This window comes from Geotrypetes seraphini, chromosome 15 (genome assembly GCF_902459505.1).
Source record: "Geotrypetes seraphini chromosome 15, aGeoSer1.1, whole genome shotgun sequence".
NCBI classification, from domain to species: Eukaryota; Metazoa; Chordata; class Amphibia; order Gymnophiona; family Dermophiidae; genus Geotrypetes; species Geotrypetes seraphini.
The window spans coordinates 48686394-48700668 of NC_047098.1; positions in this window are offsets into that span (position 1 = coordinate 48686394).

Below are 14275 nucleotides of genomic sequence, written 5' to 3' on the forward strand. Positions count from 1 at the left end.
AGCGATGGTACGTCCGCATCTGGAATACTGCGTTCAGTATTGGTCGCCGCACCTCAAGAAGGACATGGCGGTACTTGAGAGAGTCCAAAGGAGAGCAACGAAAATGGTAAAAGGGTTGGAACACTGCTCATACGCTGAGAGGCTGGATAGGCTGGGGCTCTTCTCTCTGGAGAAAAGGAGACTCAGGGGAGATATGATAGAGACCTTCAAGATCATGAGGGGCATAGAGAGGGTGGATAGGGACAGATTCTTCAGGCTGAAGGGGACAGCAAATACGAGGGGGCATTCTGAGAAACTGAAGGGAGACAGGTTCAAAACAAATGCAAGGAAGTTTTTTTTCACCCAAAGAGTCGTGGACACTTGGAATGCGCTACCGGAGGAGGTGATCAGGCAGAGCACGGTACAGGGATTCAAGCAGGGATTGGATGGATTCCTGAGAGATAGAGGGATCGTGGGATACTGAGGGAGGACCTGGGATGTAACACGGGTGTAGGAAGTTAGCCAGGAAATGAGTAAACCAACCTGGTTGTGCATGGGTAGACCGGAGGGCTAGGACTTTGATAGGAAGGCAGGACTTAGATGGGAAACCAAGGTGGCAGGGGAGCCCCTTCTGATGATTCAGACAGGTTTTGACCTGTTTTTGGGCCGCCGCAGGAGCGGACTGCTGGGCAGGATGGACCTGTGGTCTGACCCGACAGAGGCACTGCTTATGTTCTTATGTTCTTAAAAGTTAACTCTGGAACACATTATCAGAGGTTGTGGTAAGAGCAGATAGCGTAGCTGGTTTTAAGAAAGGTTTGGACAATTTCTTGGAGGAAAATCTATAGTCTGTTATTGAGAAAGACAGGGGGGAAGCCACTGCTTGCCCTGGATTGGTAGCATGGAATGTTGCTACTCCTTCGGTTATGGCCAGGTACTAGTTACCTGGATTGGCCACTGTGAGAACGGGCTACTGGGCTTGATGGACTATTGGCCTGATCCAGTAAGGCTATTCTTATCTTCTTAAGGAGGGGGCAGAGAGTAAGAGAGGAGAGGTGCCCGTGTCCCCACCTAGACTGCGCCTGGGGTGGTCTGCCCCCCCCCTTTCTACGCCAGTGGTTGGGGCACCTACCCCTATGGTATTCTGTTTAGTCAAGCCTCAGTGAGCCTGGATTATAAAATTAGCAAACTGATAATGGATCCTTATTAATTCTTAGGCCCCCAGCAGGGACATAGTATTTCAAGGAGGTATGGCTAGCTTTTGCAAGTGTATTCCTATTTCTGCATGCTGCCTGTAGAGTATTTTTTCTCTTTTCTGGATTTGCATGCCTGCATTCTGCTTTTTATTTTAATCTGTCACTTGCCTGAGAATTAGTTTATATAAAATAAGATTGCCTATACCTAGTAAATTGGACAGACCAATCTAGTAGAATAACTGGCACCATCCTTGAAACAGAAAATGATTTCTCTGCATGCAAATTGACTCTTTCAGCATTTGGGTGGGCATGTTGAGTTGGTACAGTAGTGTCAAATAAGGTCACAATATAAATGCATTTGTAAATTTCCCTGAAATAAATGAGGAAGGAAACATATCTGTGTTAGACACAATGTATCCTACTAGAAGAATTATCTGCTAGAATCAAGGGGAGAGACGATAAAGCCATCCATCACGAACAGAGACCACACTTTGCAAAAAGGAAACTAGAGCACATTTCATAAGAAAAAAAAAATAATACATTTTAAATAAGAAGAATTTCTAAACAACAAGATAGCTATTGGATTGATTTAATAGAAAGAGGTTCTCTCATACTTCTATGCTTCGAGACAGAATTTTTTTTAAAAAATGGAGGGTTTTAAGAAAGATTTTATTTAGTTTCAAAATAAGTGCATTTTTCAAATCTACCTGCTTGTGTGCAGAGCCAGCTAGGGAATCAATAACATGAAGAACCAGCAAAATTGAACTTTTGCATTTGTAACAGAAATAGCTGGATGTTAATTCCTCATTTTAACAGTGCTCAGAGGACACTTTAGATAGGGTAGGGCCCTTTCTCATGAGTAGGAGAAAATTTAACATAGGCAACAGCATACATTCAAATTAAGGGCCCCTAAACAATGATTTTGGAGAAGAGACACACATTTATACCACTACACAAAGGTTATTCAACAGCTGTTAATAGAATATTTCAACAGGTTCTATTCACATAAAAGTGTACCTCTGTTTCTGGGTTTAACTAACATCAAGCCCCTCCAATTCTTCACTATTAATTAAGGAAGGCTGGTCCATGCAGTAGACTTTAAGCTAAAATTATTTTCTCTCGTTTAAAAATATATGTTAAGAACTGGTTTAGATGAACAGAATAAATGTAAATAAATTGCAAGTTTGCCATTTAAATGGTTAAAGGATCAAACTTGTCAAAAGCTTTATGCAGAGCAGGGAGACACCTGGAGAGGCTCCCTCAACCTTTGTTTTCTTTGGGGGAAAATAAGCAGTTGTGTGAGGAAGGTTTTTAGGGAGCTCCTGCTGAGGACATCTGGTGTCAGCAAACCCTAATCAAGTCCGGCGTGCAGGGCTGGACCAATTTGTGCTCAAGGATTCAGACAGAAATATGAAATTCCCATCGGGATAACTAGCTACCTGTAGAGGGAAGGATGAGTTGCATGGCAAGATCACAAATCTGAGTGACAGTTTCATCCAGTTTTCACCAAGAGGCGTTTTAAAAGGTGCGATACTGAGTGATCTCCTGGAACTCATAGGTCTAGTCAAGAACAAATGTTTTTATTTTTTCATCTACTTCATTGGAACTTTTTAAGACTTATTTTTATGTTGTTGGAAATGATAGGGGTGTCAAGCCTGCAGACAAAGTGGTGAAAAATTCATTTCACGTGAGGTCTTTCCAGCTTACCATTGATTCTTTGAGTCAGAGTCTGTCTTCTGTAAGAGCTACTCATCTTTATTTTTCCCATTCTCCCCAACCTATGATTTGTATCCAAAGATCAAGGGGAATGTTATCTACATGGGCTAAATGTTCTTCACAATGAGATGTCTCATACCTTCAGAGCAAAGCAGATCTTAGGAGGTTTGTGGAATGGTACAATTTCATGAACTCTATTACATTCAAGAATCAAAGACCATAATATGTTTGTAAACACTTGTAATATAACATTGACGTTTATTTCTTCTCAACAGTGCCCAAGGCATAGCTCAAATATCAAATTAAAATGCAAAATCATAATGAATACTTTTCCCAAATTGTGTTTTGCATTCAGAATAGCTTCTTTAAGCTTGGCCTAGCAGATTAAGATATTTGACTAAAAACAATAAGCCAAATGTAAGCTTTTGTTCAGAGTAATGTAATTTGTGAAAAGGAATGACTTTCTAGGTCATTTGGATGGAAATGAAACTCAGTAGGAACTTCTGCCGCCCAGCTGGTGCTATGGTATGAGCCTTTAGATCTCCAGATCAATACTGCATCATAGCTACAAAACTGGAAAACAGAATGACGAGGAACAAATCAAAGAGTGTAAATTTTAACTCAATTAGTCTTATACAATAGGAGAAGGGATAATGAAAGTTGGTTCCAACCAAAAGTACAATGATCAATGGAATGTCTTTTGCTGATTCTTAAAAGATATTTTCATAAGTTTGCTGCCTGATTATCAGAGTTTTTCTCCAGATTTGAGGACTTGCCCTTAACTGCTCACCCCCTGGAATTAAATTGTTCCAGCATACAGGAAGGCTCACTAAATGTTTTGGCAGTTCCTGATAATTAATCTTTAACCAACTTGCTATATTTAGTTCATTGCTTCTATATTATTATGGGTTGTTGTTTTTTTTTTCTTTTCCTATATTGATTTACATTATTCTTGGTCCATCTGTTATGGACTAATATTTGTTATTTTCTCTGTATATACTGGTATTTAAGCCCGTTACATTAACGGGTGTTAGAATAGATGTGTGTGTCTTTCTTTCTCTCTCTCTCCTTGGCCGCTGTTTGTCTTTTTTTATTTGTCTCTCTCTCTCCTTGGATGCTGTCTTTGTTTTCTCCTTGGACGCTGTCTGTCTGTTATTCTTTCTGTCTGTCTCTCTGGCCCCCGTCTGTCTGTCATTCTGTCTGTCTGTGTCTCTCCCTAGCCCCTTGCCTGCCTGTATTTCTCTGTTGTGCCATGCCTACCTGCTCCATGGCCCCCTTCTGTTCCCCCCCCTCCCAGAGCAAAGCATGATTGCTGTCTGCCCCCCAGCACACCCCTCCCCCCAAAGCAGCCCCCTCTCCCCCTGGCCCCTGTTGTGCCATGCCTGCCTGCTCCGTGGCCCCCTTCTGTTTTCCCCCCTCCCAGAGCAAAACATGATTGCTGTCTGGCCTCCAAATTTGGGTGCCGTTTACTGAATGAGATGTATATACTTGAACAAAAACTGAAACATCTTTTCCAAAAAATTACATCCAAATCAGGTGTCAGTTTATATTCGAGTTAGAGCAAAATCATAAATGATACCTACCTACATCAGTTTTCCATTGTGTGCAGCATTTCTCTCCTCTCCCTCCTCCTTACTGTCCAGCAATTTTCTCCATCCCTACCTCTTAACCCCTCTCTCCTCCAGTGGGTCCAACATTTCTATCCTCCCTCTCCCCACAGTCTCCAGCATCTTTCTTCCTCTTTCCACCTCCCCCACAAAGTTTTTCTTCCTTGCTCCCTTTCCTGGGTCAGCGACACTTTGATCTGCATAACATCAGAAGTATTGCACATGCTCAAGGCCTGCTGATTCCCAACCCCTCTGAAACAGAGAGTTTAAAAGAGTGGGAGCTGGCAGGTCTTGAACATGCACAGATGCTCAAGACCCCAAGCTAGCTGACCATGAAGCTACTGGTGTTATGCAGAGTATAGAATATTGCCAGTTATGCATGTAACTTAGGTTCCCTTTTATCGTTGGGTTTTTCATCACCGGCCGCTGCGGTAAAAGCTCTGATGCTCATAGGAATTCTGTGAGCATCGGAGCTTATACCACAGCAGCCGGCAATAAAAAACCCTAACATGTGTGTGTGTGGCCTTAATTATTAACCCCTCCTTTTACAAAGCTATGCTAGCGGCTGCGTTGAAACCCATTCCCAAGAGGCTTCAGAGTGATTGCCGCGGGCTGCTGAGGTAATCAGCTTAGTAAAACAGGGCCTAAATTAGATGGTAATTGACATTAACAATCAATTATTGGCTATAATTAGAATTTATTTGCATTATTGGCCAGCTTTGCAGTTACGAAGTTGCAATTTCTTTAGCAACCAACTGCTAGGGGACTTGGGAGCGGTATGGGCAGATCAGGGATACACCTAACACTTACACATGTAAGTTATAGAATACTAGCCAATGAGCCAGTGTAAGTGCTCATGCCTAAAGTTAATAATAATAATTTTATTTGTTTTATATACTGCCCAACCAATAATTCTGGGTGGTTCACATCAAGAGAACTATTACATTTCAGTGAAAATACAGTCAGAGAATACATTTTGATAAAATTATAAAATCAGAGAATATAACTATAAAATCAATGTAAAAATATTTCAAACAGGTAAGTTTTCATCGATTTTCTAAATGCAAAATGGGATTGTGTTTGAGGAATCGAACTCATCCAAGAATTCATTTTTCCAGCTTGGAAAGCGAGTGTCCGAAGAACTCTTGAAGCGACATCCTTTAGGAGGGGGATACATAAACATACTAGAATTTCTTGTATTCTTACTTGACATGTATAATTTAAATTGGGAGGATAGATATGTTGGGATTAAACCGAAGAGTGCTTTAAAAAAAATGCAACCACTAAATAAATGAAAGTATACTGGAGTACATTTGAACCTGGCATACCCACTGTACTGATCACAGGAAGCGAGAAACAGCACCAGCTGTTGAAAAGCAAAGCAGAGAAAGAGGTTTTAAAAAGTGTACAAGCACATGGTCTACCCCAAGATATATAGAAACAAAATATAAATCGGAACAAGCTCACTCTACAGCAGCGGTCTCAAACTCACGGCCCGGGGGCCACATGTGGCCCACCAGGTACTATTTTGAGGCCCTCGGTATGTTTATCATAATCACAAAAGTAAAATAAAATAATTTCTTGATCCTATGTCTCTTTAGCTATAAATGACAATATTATTATTAAGACTTAGCCAAAGGGAAAGATTTATAAACTATAAAGAGTTTTACCTCATGCAAAATTGTCATTTCTTTCATGACATTAACTATTATTTCTGAGGCCCTCCAAGTACCTACAAATCCAAAATGCGGCCCTGCAAAGGGTTTGAGTTTGAGACCACTGCTCTACAGTGATTCTTAAAAAGGAATTGGCAGTGCCAAGAAACAGGTTGGTTGACATTTTCAGCATTCATACCAGCCTTCGAACGGAAAAGAACTGCACAGACTATAAACCAGGGATCTCAAAGTCCCTCCTGGAGGGCCGCAGTCCATTCAGGTTTTCAGGATTTCCCCAATGAATATGCATTGAAAGCAGTGCATGCACATAGATCTCATGCATATTCATTGGGGAAATCCTGAAAACCCGACTGGATTGTGGCCCTCAAGGAGGGACTTTGAGACCACTGCTATAGACCAGTCTACTAAGCTTGTTTTCCAATAGGATGTAACAGCAGGTAAAACAGTATTTTGCATACTTAAGTAAGCACTTATTTAATTGCCCCAGCATATACATGTATAAAAGTAGGTGACAAGAAAACACAAAGCCTACTTTTTATATCTTACACAGTATATGTAGGTCAGGGGTAGGGAATGAATGCTGCAATCCAGTCGGGTTTTCAGGATTTCCCCAATGAATATGGATGAGATCTATTTGCATGCACTGTCTCCATTGTATGCAAATAGATCTCATGCATAATCATTGGGGAAATCCTGAAAATCCAATTGGATTGCGGCCTTGTTCCCCAACCCTGATGTAGGCATTCCCATTGGTGCAAAAAAATGGACAGAAACAGAACAGGCATGGGATCTGCATGTGTGTATGATATAAAATACACCATACAACATTGTAGTACTAAAATGAAAAGTACCGTACTTAATACGGGAAGAGAACACCCCAGTACCTAAAGTTTCACCCAAATATTATTTATGAAAATAATTGGACCATTAGATGAAATCACAATTAAAAAAAACCTTAAAGGCTGCGATCCCACCACAATCCTCCTAGGTCAGGTGTAGGCAATTCCGGTCCTCGAGAGCCAGAGCCAGGTCAGATTTTCAGGATATCCACAATGAATATGCATGAGATAGATTTGCATCTCAAGGAGGCAGTGCATGTAAATCCATCTCATACATATTCATTGTGGATATCCTGTCCTAGGACTATTTCTTGCAAATTTTTAATTTCAACAATTTTTTTAAATTTTTGAATGACATGATACAGACACTATCCGAGTAGTTGAAAGAGCCTCACCCTGAATCAGTTGAACAAAACTTGGCCATGTTGAGGGGACAGCCTGAATGCCATTGATCTTAAGATAAGTGAAATGGACCTATGAGGGTTAGAAGGTGACTTCAGGGCAGCAGGGGAGATGGAATAAGCAGGAAAAAGGAAAGGGGTAGAAAGTATTTTCAAAAAAATAATAGATATAAAATTTTAAGCAGGATGCTCTTCCCAGTTTGCTTTGTGAGCTTTCCTACCTGGTCACCCCTCAAAAAAAAAAAAAAAAATTAAAAAGGAGCAGAACCCAGAGAAATAAATGGCCAGAACATAAAGGTAGACTTTAAAAAAAAAAAATTCAGGATAAAGTAGTGTGGTACCTGTGTTTATAAAGGTTAATAAATATTAATAGAAATAGAATTAAGATGATATCTTTTAATTGAACTAATGTTAAAATATTTTTGACCAACTGTCAGAGACCAAAACCTCCTTTCTCAGGTCAGAATAGCTTACTGTCTTGACATGGCGAAGGAGATGCTGGCTTCTGAAAGCTAACTGAAAAATGTTTTAAGTCCTTTCAATAAATAATCATCTTATTTTCCTTTTTTTAAATTTATATTTGCACTTTAATTCTTAATTTGTAATGTACAGTGTGTATAATAACATCAGGGTAATGTAACGGAAAATTTTTGCTCATATCAACTCAGTCCTTTGCTTGCAAAAAAAAAAAAAAAAGTTGCTCACATGAACTCGGTCCTTAGAGGGAACATTGCCCTCCATGCTCCCCCAGTGTTCACTAACCGCCTGCCCCCCCAATCTGAATTAAACAGTACATACCTGTCATTAGAAAAGCAGCACCTGGTATGGGAAGTCCTAGTAGAGCATCACACAGGTGTCTTAAGTAACTTGATGAGTGGGCTAGTGAGCCATAGAGAGGAGGACCCAGGTCCTTATGCCACTCTAACCACTACATTTATGGTGGAAAGTATTAGTCCACCAAAATCCTACTATACTGCCATATAGGTGCAACCTGCAGTCTTAAGAGCTATTGGGGTGGTAGACAGGTGGTATAGTAGGTTTTGGGGAGTTTGGGAGGGCTCACCATACATTAGAAGGGAGTTTTGATGAGATGTACTTCTAGCACCCTTTATGTGAAGTTCACAGCAGTGCCTTCTAAGGTGCTCCACTGCTCTATGCTGGCCCCTCCCATGTCTAAATAGTCTGGATTTGGAAGTTTTGAATTTGGACATTTTTGTGGCCAAAAATGGTCAAAATATTAGGTGTCATAAGGTTGGACGTCCTGATGGCCAAGATGCATACATATGCGATTTTGGGGGAAAAAAAAAAAAGTGGACGTCTAGTGGTTCCAAAAATGGACATTTCTCTGCTCTGACTTTTGGACATCTTGCAGGAAATGTCCAAAGGCACTATTGAAAATGGCGCTCTGTAAGAGTATTTAGGCCCTTTGAATGTTAAGAAAAGGGCACTGACACTTATTGGTGTCAGTTTCATATGACTCACAGTCCAGTTAATCATGAGTGCAACCTATCATCATGAGCCTGGACTTCTATGGCACAGGAAACTTCATGTTTATAAATTACTGTTGAGTGGTCTTCAGACTACAACTCTAGAGGGCAAATAATGATGGTAGTGGGATTAATGTTTGAGATCAATAGGCTGGTAGTGACACTGTGCCAACTGTCTGGTTTGTATGATGTGAGTGGGTAATATCTGCCAAGCACGTTGGTGCATTTGGTGGTGTTGAACCCTGGTGAACTCGGATAAAACCTTCCATACGAGTTCCCACTTACTGATGTAACACCCTGTTTATAATTTTCAACAAAACATTTGGTATAAGGGGTTTAGTTAGCCCGAAACCCTTCAGGTGTCTGGAGAATAGAGAGCAGGTCTGGTTTTTGGAGTTGTATGCCTTACCATACATTAATGCACATTAGTAAATCTAGCTCTTCCAACATATGGGTCAGACCAAAGCTCAAGTCTAGTGCCATGCTCAAGTCTAGTGCCATGCCATCCAGGTCACAAAAACCTGGCAAGATCTCTCAAAGTAGCTAGATTCTATGTTAATTACCTCCAGGGATAAGCAGTGACTTTCCCCAGGTCTACCTTATTAACTTTTCCTTCAGGAACTTATCCAAACTTATTTTAAACTCAGCTACGCTAACTGCTCTTACCACATCCTACAGCAATGAATTCCAAATATTTTCACCGAAAGAGGGAAAAAAACTATAGAAACCATAAAGAATGTTACTGGGTTACATTTACTAAAGTCTTTACTACTTTCTTCTCCTCCTTGGTAGGGTGCATTGGCTGGTAAATTATTAACAGGTCAACAGAAATGTGGGCAATATTCAACATATGGTATGATTCTGCAGATGACAGAATGTGAAAATCCATTTGATGACCTTAATATGATTTAAGATCTTTTTACCAGCTGTGTTTCAAAGTTAATAGTGTATTACATTGAACAAACAAACATGATGTAGTGGTTAAGGATGCCTGAACACTGCAGCACTTTAAAATATCAACAGACTGTAGCACCTTTAGTTTTGTAGTATATGAAACAAGAGACAAGATCTCAATAGTATGTGCTATAGAGTAATCAATCATGTTCCTTCATTGATGAGAGAGGAAGATTGACTATAAAGACTCCTACAATCGAAACAATGGTGGGCATTTCATCATAACAGTTTGGATCCTGTAGGTTTAAATACAGCAACTGAATGGACACATTTCTTCTGAGTGGATAAGAAGTTTGTAGGCTTATGTTTAAGAGATTCTTGATATACCACATTTCTGTAGTATAACCAAATCAGTTTACATAGTACATATACGTAGAGCAAGTTGAGATAAAGTGCATGAGATCTGAGGGTGTGTGGAAATAAGATGACTCTGGCTGCAGCCAAAGTGGATCTGTTATATACATAAAACTAAAACCAAAAAGAAACTGCAGAGAGGAATGTACAAGTTGCAGGAATTTTATTTAAAAAAATCAATAAAATATTTTCCAAAAGATGGCTCTCGTGTGCATGGGGACCACACCCAACACAGTCTGTGTTTCAGAGAAACACTCCTTCCTCAGGGGTCCAAGTTGTCATATTATTCACTAATTGAGAACTATATGGATTACAACAGTGTTATATACATGACTGGAGGAGTGGTCTGTCATAAAATCATATAAACTGGTATGAAGAGAAGAATTGGATTAATAGACGGATGAAATTTGGAATGGGAATGTATGATGGGAATAAGAAAGCTTTGGTTAGAAGAGCTGAATTTTTTTAAATTAAAAAAAATTGGATTAAAACCATATAGAGTTTAGCTTATAACTGGAAGTGAATGCATGAAATATTTTTTGAAGGATTTTTCTAATTGGATAAGAAATGTCATGTGACTATACAGTGATTGGGTGAATTATTTTTTTGAGGAATATTTCTAATTGGTAAACGATAGTTATGTGACTTGAAACTCTAGTATCTGATTGAAAGAGCTGACTGAATGTTTGGAGATAGGCATCATCACCATGCTTATTATGATTGGATAATAGGTAGCATCCATAAAGAAACTGTGATTTTAATATGTGAATATTCATTTATGTACAGATTTTTTTTATTGCTGACAATAGCGTGTTTTGGATGATAGTTACTAAGTGCCTTAAGGAGATAACACAGAATTTTTGACACATATACTGTGTTAAATTGCAAAATCCTGTTTTTGCCCTTAACACATTAGTTGACCACAGCATATGCTACATAATAATGAGATGCAAAGTGCTTCATTAATATGCAAATCAAATAATGCAGCTTGTGTCGAATGTCACAGACTACTTTGTTCATGGGGAAATGATGCTAGCCCCCCTGGTCATAGATACCCTAGCCCCTCCCCCTAGAAAAGACTCCCCAAACTCCTGAAGATTCCCCCGAGCCCTGAACCCTCTCATCAAGGACTATCTCAACCTCCAAAGATACCCCAAGCCCCCTCCCCCAAAAGAGATCCCTCAGTCCTTTGAAAATACCCCAGGTGAAGCAGGAGTGATTCCCAGTCACTTCTGTTCCATCAGGAACTGGATTCAAAGTGGCACCAATTGTCCTCTAGTGGTAATCTTATGGTAGTGCTGCTAGGGGTAAAGCTGCTAAAAAAGTGCCACATGCTCTTGTCTCACCTACTAGACCCCCAGGGAAAGCCCCAGTAGGACCAGGAGTAAGGGAATTTAATGGTAAAATGTAACATACTATAGTAATATAGTAGATGAAGGCAGTTAAAATCCTGAGTGGTTCATCCAATCTGTCCAAGAATCACACTCATTATTGATTAATGATTAAACCAATAATGAAGGAGTATAAAAGCTTAGCGAATTAGGTCTACATGGAGCAGTGCTAAAATAGTTCACAGAATTTGTATGCATCAGAACATATGAAGTAAGAAAAGGATATAGGAAATCTCAAGCTTGGAACGCTATATGTGGCGTACCATTGGGTTCGCCACTCTCTCTTTTTCCTTATTTAATGTGTACTTGAGACCCTTAGGCAACAGATTCTCATTTCCCCATGTCTACACATTCTCACACACAGATGATATCTTCCTTCTATGCCTAGTCAAAGAATCCTTTGACGATACCCTCCAATACTTAAGGGACATTATTGAAGACCTGGGTATACGAACACAGAAAAACTTCCTCAAACTCAACAAACTAATGACAAAAATGTTCTGGTTTGGTGAGTATAGTGCACTGCCAAATACCAATCTAGTGCTGGTAGACTCCATAAAGGACTCCATACCCTCAACCAAAATGGAAACAGCAGTAAGGGCGGACGGCTTGGAATCAATATGGGTTAAGCTACCAGGAGGATCTGGAGCAGACGTCAAATTGGGTCTATACTATCGTCCGCCTGACCAATCGGAAGAAATCGACCGGGACCTGGAGACTGAACTGCGGCAGGTATGCAAAAATGGAAGTGTGGTGGTGATGGGGGACTTCAACTACCCTGGGATAGACTGGAGTATCGGGCACTCAATTTGCGTGAGAGAGACCAAATTCCTGGAAGCCACGAGGGACTGTTTCCTGGAGCAGCTGGTCACAAAACCTACACGAGGAGAAGCTACTCTTGATCTAATCTTCAGTGGACTGGGGGGACCTGCAAAGGAAGTAGCAGTATTAGACCCACTGGGGAACAGCGATCATAACATGATCCAGTGCAGACTAGAACTGGGATCATCCAGGGTGAAAAGAACCATAACAGCGCTCAACTTCAGAAAAGGGAATTATGATGCAATGAGGAAAATGGTGGGGAAGAAACTCAACGGCAGCACAAGGAAGATAGAGTCCGTAGAAAGCGCCTGGACCCTGCTCAAGTGTACGGTGCACGAAGCACAGAACCTGTACGTCCCCAGGTTCAGAAAAGAGTGCAAGAAAAATCGAATAAAGAACCCAGCATGGATAACGGCTGCTGTAAAAAAGGCGATCAGTGACAAGAAAGCATCGTTCAAAAAGTGGAAACAGGATCAAACGCAGGCCAACCAAAAGGATCACAAGGAAAAACAGAAGGAGTGCCACCGAGTGGTTAGGAGAGCAAAGAGGGAATATGAAGAGAGACTAGCGGGAGAGGCAAAAAATTTCAAATCATTCTTCAGGTACGTAAAGGGAAAGCAACCAGCGAGGGAGGAAGTGGGGCCCTTGGATGATGGGGATAGAAAGGGAGTAGTGAGGGAGGAAAAAGAAATAGCTGACAAGTTAAACGACTTCTTTACGTCGGTCTTCACGAGGGAAGACACATCCAACATTCCGGAACCAGAGGAAATAGAAAATGGAGATCAAGATAGCAAGCTGGTCCAACTAGAGGTGAGCCAGGAGGATGTCCTCAGGCAGATAGACAAGCTAAAGAGCGACAAGTCGCCAGGTCCAGACAGCATTCACCCAAGGGTGCTCAAGGAATTAAGAAATGAAATAGCAGAGACACTTCAGCAAATATGCAACCTACCCCTAAAAACTGGAGAGATCCCGGAGGACTGGAAAATAGCTAATGTCACGCCCATCTTCAAGAAGGGTTCAAGGGGCGACCCGGGAAACTATAGGCCGGTGAGCCTCACATCGGTCCCGGGAAAGATGATGGAGGCACTGATTAAGGACGGCATCTGTGATCATATCGAAAAAAATGGACAGCTAAGGTCGAGCCAGCATGGGTTCTGCAAGGGTAGGTCGTGCCTCACAAACTTGTTGTACTTCTTTGAGGGGGTAAATAGCCAGGTGGACAAAGGTGAACCCATAGACATAATTTACCTAGACTTCCAGAAAGCCTTCGATAAGGTACCACATGAGCGGTTGCTCAGGAAACTATGGAATCACGGGGTGCGAGGGGAGGTCCACCGATGGATCAAAAACTGGCTGTCAGACAGGAAGCAGAGGGTTGGTGTAAAGGGCCACTACTCAGACTGGCAAGGGGTCACGAGCGGGGTTCCTCAAGGGTCAGTGCTGGGACCGCTCCTGTTTAACATATTCATCGACGACCTGGAGGCGGGAACAAAATGTGAGGTCATCAAATTCGCAGATGACACCAAACTATTCAGCAAGGTTGAAACCACGGTAGATTGCGAGGAACTCCAAAGGGATCTTACGACACTGGAAGAATGGGCGAAAAAGTGGCAAATGAGCTTCAACGTGGGGAAATGCAAGGTCATGCATATAGGGAGAAGGAACCCGATGTTCACTTACAAAATGGGGGGATCAATGCTAGGGGTCAGTAAGCTGGAAAGAGACCTGGGAGTGATGGTAGACACGACATTGAAGGCGTCGGCACAGTGCGCCACAGCCTCGAGGAAAGCAAACCAAATGTTAGGTATCATTAAGAAGGGTATCTCGACCAGAACGAAGGAAGTCATCCTGCC